This window comes from Acanthochromis polyacanthus, chromosome 24 (genome assembly GCF_021347895.1).
Source record: "Acanthochromis polyacanthus isolate Apoly-LR-REF ecotype Palm Island chromosome 24, KAUST_Apoly_ChrSc, whole genome shotgun sequence".
In the NCBI taxonomy this organism is placed as follows: domain Eukaryota; kingdom Metazoa; phylum Chordata; class Actinopteri; family Pomacentridae; genus Acanthochromis; species Acanthochromis polyacanthus.
This window is the reverse complement of record NC_067136.1, coordinates 4,458,752-4,466,653: the sequence shown is the minus strand read 5'-3', so window position 1 is coordinate 4,466,653 and position 7,902 is coordinate 4,458,752. Positions and strand designations below refer to the sequence as shown.

General features: G+C 39.5%; 1 long non-coding RNA gene across 1 annotated transcript; it reads left to right on the top strand.

The window, feature by feature from the left end:
* Positions 1-5,537: 5,537 nt before the first annotated feature.
* Positions 5,538-6,661, top strand: LOC127532726 (uncharacterized). The gene is made up of 3 exons (XR_007940374.1): positions 5,538-6,146; positions 6,249-6,346; positions 6,432-6,661. It is a non-coding gene; the product is annotated as an uncharacterized LOC127532726 (long non-coding RNA).
* The last annotated feature ends 1,241 nt before the right edge of the window (positions 6,662-7,902 follow it).

Genomic DNA, 7,902 nt, shown 5'->3' with positions numbered 1-7,902 from the left:
CGTGGGTCAGCCGACTCTCCACCTGTATGGTCATTGGCCAGACGTACGCTGAACAGAGATCAGCTGTCACAGCTTCGGTAAAACCATTACTGTGATAGTTCAAAATGTAAAACTGGCTCTAAATCAGTTGATCGGCTGTCATCATTGATTGACAGAATTTCTCTCGTTTCTCGTGTTGACGAACTTGACCAACCATGGGCATAACCACCATCTCAGAAGTGAGGGGGACAAATTTTTCAGAGCGATTTATCATTCTCTTACATTTAATTGCACCGTCCTTAGTGGCTAAAGAACCACATAATCCCTAACAGCCACAGTACAATACCAGGGGACCAACTAGGCTAGTTCTTTAAACTATAAAGTATAAAACTTTAAACTATAAAATCTAAAGTTTTAGTGGCCAAACTCTAGTTGAGTTGACAACAATGTCCCTTGAACATCTACTGGACGAGTAGCCAAAGGTGCCAAACACTGAACATGAAATGATCAGTACTGCCTGGTTTCTCCCTGCAATAGATATCTTATTTTCAGGAAGTTATAATCTCTCCTTACCTGTAAAGACCCTACATCCTTGTCCCTGCTGCTGGCCTCTGATCCATCTCCTCCCTGACTCTGCTCTTTCTGTTATGGCAATAAACATAAAAAATGTGGTAAGAAAAATTCTGAAATAGCATTAGGAAGAGTAAAAATTGCAGTAGACTTTAACCTCAAAATCACTTTAACCCATAGGTACATATTTTTTTCTCAGCCACTTATATATTTTTTCACCTCTGCAGACCCTGATGGTCACATTACTGCTGGCCTCTGGTCCATCTCCTGCCTGACTCTGCTCTTTGTTATGGAAATAATCATTAAAACATCTGAAAATCAAAATTCTGAGATAGAATTTGAAAGAGAAGCAGTAAAAATAGTTGTAAATTTAACCACTTTTATACCATAGAAAGCCTATTCTTTTTTCTCCTCCCTGACTCCTCTTTTGGGACCAAAAGACTTAAATACATGGAGAGCAATTGTGAGCACATCTTCTGCCCAGAAATGAAAGAGGACTGGGTTTATTCCAAGAATAAACTAATTAGCAGTAATGTAACAGAGGCAACAACATTTAAATTATTGTTAACTAGCTTAACATATTGATATATTGCCACGTTTTACCTTGTCATCATTTAGCTAACAAGTCTAACATTGTTTGCATCCAACAAGGTCACACAACTTACACGGTTTGTTTGGAAAAAACTGTGTAAAGTTTTTTGCTTCTTGCTGGCTCTGGCTGGTTTGCTAAACATTACTCCAGACGCACGTTCAGCACTGCTCAGCACAGCAGCACGTCTCCTGTGGAACACCTGCGTTAGCATGCGCTCATGGTGCATTCAAAGACGGCTCGGGAAAACACGTTACTGGATGCTAATAACGAGTTTAGCTGTTGTAACGGCTGAAAAAAAGTGCAGGGGACAGAGGGGACAGATGTGGAAAGTGCGGGGGACATGTCCCACGCGTACCCCGCGTCCGTTACACCCATGTGACCAACTACCTATCAGATCTGGGGTGGCCACAGGGGTGGCCAATGAGATTTCAGGGGTGGCCCCGGCCACCCCAGGCCACCCCCTAAAATCGCCATTGCCTGACTCTTCAGTGTTTACATGTTAAATAAATGATGAGACAAAGTTTACCCTGATGACAGGAAGCCCAGTTGACCTGCTGTGAAGGACAGCTGATGGTTTGAATGATCTGAATGATATTTAACAACCTGGTCTCAGTGGGACGATGACTGTCATGTTACTGAGAAAATGTGACACTGTGGACTTTCCACGGGACTCTGTGGGTTTTACTGAATACTACAATCTCATTATAGGAAGAATAAAATACTTCTGCTATTTATCCTGGTAAAGAGAACAACACGTCCTGGTTCAGAGGGAGGAGCAGCAGAGCTGTAGTTAACTGATGTTGTGTAACGACAATGAAGTCAGTCTGGTTTTTGTGTTGTTTGTTGATCCTGTAGAGAAACTCCTGATCTGTTTGTTGTGAACCAGTTCAACAGGTTGTAGTCAGACATGAAGCAGCAGGATCAGAATCTGGAGAAACAACCTTTATGATCACTTCTGCAGAGAAGAAACCAGCTTTAAAACTCTGCATAGAAACTATAATGAACCACAGATCACTGATTAGATTCAGCTTTGATATCATTGTAAAAGAACAAAGACAAACAGCTTAGAATCAATGCCAGAGTGCTAAAAGCAGCAGGAAAGGTCCTTATTTACTGTAAAGTTCATTATTTATAGAAAAGTTCATTATTTACTGTAAAGTTCATTGTTTACAGTCTGTAACAGGATAAACAATCATTTCTGTGAAGTAACTCAGTTCATTCTATCAGTAGAAGTTCTGTTTATTCTGTTCAACCTTCACTACATTTCAGTAACAAACAATGTTATTTTACTACATTTATCTGTAGATTAACAACTAAACATGATATAGGAGGAAGATCAAATTCACAGAACACTTATCAGTATAAAAAGTATCAGTAATATCTGAAATATATAATATTATCTGAACCTTTACCACATTAAAGGTAAGAACATCAGCAGAGCTACTAACAGATAAAACATTAAATCACACATTAACCCTTCGGGCTGGGGGGGGGGGGGGGGGGTTAGGTCCGTTTTTGACTAATTCTGATTTTACCTTTATATTTCACCTTAAAAGCTGTTGATCTTGCTTTGCTTGGTATCTTTTATTCAGCACAACCTCACCCGTGTGATTCTATAAGAGTCATTCCATCTCATTTCAACAAATCTGAGGAAATTTTGTTGCATGACCTCCTCTGATCATCTCCAAACTTTTTTTTTAACTATCCCAACATAAGAATAGATTACTTGCAAAGTTTTAACATCATATGATTGCTATTTGCTAAGTTATAAAATATTTAAATCCCTATTTTTCCACTCGGAAATTGATATTTTAGGTAGAAAGGCTTGATTTAGGAAGATAATACTGGGAACTGACTGATGATATAGACTTACAAGTGATCTGAAGGGTTCAAACACCTTAACAATAGAGCAGGAAAAAAAATTTGGAATGAATATACCCATTTCTCTGTGGTACAGGGCAATTTAAAAATTTGGCGAAAATGGCATTTTTCAAGAATTTAGGCATTTTTTTCACAAATTTTAATAAGTAACAAGGTTCATATGTTATAAAAATCTCAAAGTACCTTAAAAGTTCTCTAACCTAAAAATATCCAAGAGCTAGCTAGTCTCCTTAGACCTCAAAACGATGCCTATTTATGAAACAGACTGAAAAACACCATACATATATTGGCACAGAAACCAATGTGGGACATGGAGTAGAAACATGAAACTTTGTCTGTATAACAATAAACATCCGAATAATTGATATCTGAAGTATCAACATTGTTTCTTGAATCCTTCATGGCCAATTTAACCAAGAAATGCACTATGTTTTATAGGCGTTTTTTTAGGAATTCTAACTAATATATTGCAGTTAAAATGAGTTATATTGCCTTAGGTCCCATGTAAAACATGTAATTTGTCCCCAACTTATCACACCACTATTTCTGTCCTTTGAACTGCTTGAATTTCTCTGAAATCAGGCCATCATCTGCACCAGATATGTGGTACTGTCCACCACGGCGTGTTGAAGGAGCAGTGATTGGACAGAGGATGTGGGCTGTAGGCACCCACACTACGTCATCCTTTCTAGGCCATGTGAACTTCTTGCTGGGACCTTTTGGGTGCATGAATTTCACTTGCAAATCTTCAAATTCAGCTGATAAGTCAAATACGATACCGATCCACCAGCTGTTGTCATAGACACAAGCGACATATTGGCCAGGAAGAATAATGAGGGGCTGAGAATCAGGGCCTGGCTCCTGGAGAACTCTGTTTTTGTCAGGTTCTTGCTTGGACACAGAACAGATGAAGCCATCATCAGTTCCTGAAACTCTGCTCACTTTGAGTTGTGTCTCTGATTCTGGCACAAAGCAATGATTGTCCCTTATTCCTGTGACTGACCTCGCATTTGTAAACCTTGCTTCCAATTTCTCTCCATTGGAAAGGACTTCTTCTTTGTTCACATAGAAGAACTTTATGCCAGGTATGTGCTGTCTCGCCCATGTGAAGAGAGCTTCTGGTGTGAGGATGTGGCCTTCACGGGGACTCTGGAGACTTGCCCGAGCTGCTAGTCGTTTAACTGTGCCCCCTACCCCGTCACATGGTCCCTTTCCATGAGATGTTGCAAAAAAGTGCAGATTCATCTTTCATCTTTAGTTGGTCATGTAAATGGTTCCTAAAAACAAAAACGAGGATCAAAATATATAGTAAATTGATTCAGCAGTTGCTCATCTTTGGCACAAGAAACAAATATGAAAGTAAGTTCACACATACTTCACACATACTAGTTCCTCCAAAAAAAATTTGAACCGCGTACCATGTATCCCACATGCACTTTTTAATGCCTAAAGTTCGGCTATTTTGGGTCTACACCTGAGTTCAACAGCCTATAAATCAATAAATAAGCTTTATTTTAATGTTTTAAAACTTTTACCTTATGCAACTTTCATTAGTAAAGAAGAAAATTCATTCTTTCAATGTCTTTTCACAAGAATAAGTCCTAAAATAGAGGCATGAAAAACCCAAAATAAAGTCGCCCATGAAATAATAAGGATATTTTGGGAAATTCCACAGTCCAGTATTTTTTTATTTTCATTCATTTCTATACTTTTCTCACCAGAAGGGTAAAAGTTTTGGAAGGGGAAAAAATTCTGACCATGTAAAAGGAGTATAAATTGCTTTTTTTAGTAGTTTAAAACCCTAAAATCATAGGCGAGGATTAAGTTTGGACTGACTATGGGTATTAGATTAGATCATTACTGCTTATACTGTATGTTTATGACCATAATACTTTGCATTTGTTCATAAAATTACCCAAATAAAGCCCAAAAAAATTTTTGGGAAGATCTGAGAAAGTGGTGCAACAAGCATTTGTTGAATTGACATGGAATGACTCATAATTATTTAGACATTTTGATATAATGAATGGACACACTTGACCTAAAATAGCAGAAATAAAAAGTCAGAGTAGAAAAAAGTTTTTTTTGCTGTGGACACCATAAACATGTGTAATGAATCTTTTTCAGAACTTATAATGTAAATATAAATTGTTTGTCATAAAATAATGTACAAATTTAGCAGTTAACACAGTTATATACCACTATTTGCACTAAAATGCAGGAATTTTTTGAGGCGTTTTTGCACAAATATTTACAAAATGATGAGGAGTCACAATAAAATTTTACATAAATAAATTTGTGCCATTCTAAAAAGCTTTTTCTGTCCGCCACAATCTATACAATAACAAAAACGATGGAAACAGGCTTAAGAACCATAGGGAGAATCCAGAGTCCTGGGGCCTGTTTCATGAAGCAGGTTTAGGGAAAACTCTGAGTTTCTTAACCCTGAAATGAGGGAAACTCAGAGTTTTCCGTTTCACCAAGCGAGGTAACTCTAACCAGGGAATGCGGGGTAACTCTAGCCTGTTTCACAAAGAGGGGTAACTTAAACTCTGGGTCAGTTACCGCAGTAACAGACTCTATGACTCTAACCTGGTCACCAGCAGGTTTATCTGAGAAAACCTCCAGTTTCTCTCTGTCTCCGCCCTCTTTCAGCCACACGCTGTTTCATTTCCTCATTCATTCAGTCAGTAAGCGAGCGAGTTTTGGCGTAGAACAGCTTTTATTAACGATCCAGTGGATAAAGGAGCAGCATTACTGCACAGATCATTAAATATTCGTCGGTAGATTGTTATCAGACCGAGCATAAATGTTCTCGCATTTCCGGACAATTATCGGTTTGAGCGGTACCGTTTCGTAATCGTTTTAAGTCCATAATCTACATAAACAACCTTATCCGTCCTTACATTTACATTACCAACCAGTCATGCTCTCACATCCAGCAGATATTGTGTGTTGCGCTGCGGTTCTTTGCAAATGAAAGTTTTTATATGATGTCAGAGATGCAGAGTAAGACAACTGTATGGAGGACAGTCAGAAAAGTTTTTCTGGCCCTGAAACGGCTTTTACCATCATTGTGGACATAAACCTGTCAGAACATCAAGGAGGATCCACAGGATTGCAGGTGAATGATGTAGAGATCTGTTAAATTCATTTTAAATCATATTCTGTTAATGACATTGTGCTGCAGCCTCAGACTGGGATTAGTCATTTTAATTTATTTTAGGATTTCCCAGTGTGATTGGCTGCATAGATGCACACACATCCCCATCACAGCTCCCTCACATCATGAACAGGAAGTCCATTCACAGCATAAATGTGCAGGTAGGCTACAGGTAGACTGACTGCTGTTTCTAAATGTTAAAGACTGCATCATAGTTCAACATCTGTCATTCTCTGCACTGTCCAGATCATATGTGATGCTGCATACATCATTTCTAATGTGGAGGCCACGTGGTCTGGGTCTGTTCATGACTCCAGGATTTATGGAGAGTCTAACCTGAGCAACAGACTGCAGCGTGGTCAGCAGCATAAAGATTTTCACAATAGAATTCTCTTGTCTCCCTCCTTTAATATGCTCTGATGTATCCACTATACATTACAGGAGAGTTTGATGGCCTTCTGCTGGGTGACAGGGGTTACCATGTGTAGCTGAGTAAGTAATCGAATATAATATATTTTGGTGAACCTTCTCAAAATGTGGATATTGTCTCTGTTGCTACTTTTGGGTTATTTCTGTGGGTTTTTGCCCAGAAGTTCATATTCGTTTGTATATGGTTCCAGTCACCTGTTGTAGCGGGGGGGTCATTAATTAGTGGCGCACACATCCGAGGCATAAGTGACGAAGCCGTGTATTCCCGGCAAAAGCCGGACGGCTTCTGATGAGGTAGGACCTATGTTGATGCTGTCTCCCCTAATTGTCGTTCTAGCGGCCATAAAATATTGTTAGACTCTTCAAGACTGCAAAAAAAAACTTAAGGAACAGATACTAATGATTTTTGAATGAATTTCGATCCGAGTTTTGATTGGTAAAACTTGTTTTAAAACGATTTTCTGACAATCATTCCCGTGTGTTTGGCCTGCTGCAGGAGGGAGAGAACTTTCACCGTTGCCTGTGTGTGTGTCGCCGTTTTCTGACCTGTGCCTCTCTGTTATAGAGAATAAACGTGCCGATCCAGTGGAGTGTGAGCAATCATTTTAAGTCTGCTACATAAAACTGGTGCCGTGACCCGGATCCATTGGTCAGCCGCCGCCGATCACCGAGGTTCAGCTGTGTGCAAGTGACTTCTGGGATGCCAAGCTGGTAGACCTGTGGATCCATTTAGCTGCTTAAATTATTGCTGATAAATACACTGTAAATAGAACGTTGGTTTTGTGAGATCTGTTTTGCTAAAAGTGAGAGTATTTTGTGAGATCTTTCATATGGTTTTAAGTGTTTTTATGTGTTATATTGCTGTTAGTTCTTGTGTATTGTGAGATATGGCAGGAAGAGGCAGGGACACATTTAACATTTTCACACCAGTTATGGGGAGGGGACGAGGTTTGTTTGATGCTGATCAAACTGTCCATGGTAGCAGTAGAATGTTAACTGGTGAGGGACTAATTGAGTCAAATAATGTCAGTGACACCCCTCCACTTGAGCCCCATTTTTCCACTCCTGTCTCCAACAATGAGAATACTGCACAGCAGTTGCGTGATCTCATAGGTGAGCTAGGAAGTCAGATAGGTGAATCCATAGCCAGTCGTCTGCTCGCCAGCCAATCTCCAGTTTCCCCAGCACCGCTTCCATCACCTAGATCGGTTGGAGTTGAAGCACCAGCATCAACCATTGACTTTTCAAAAATGAGCCTGATAGTCAGACCTGACATAAAGGAGCCTCC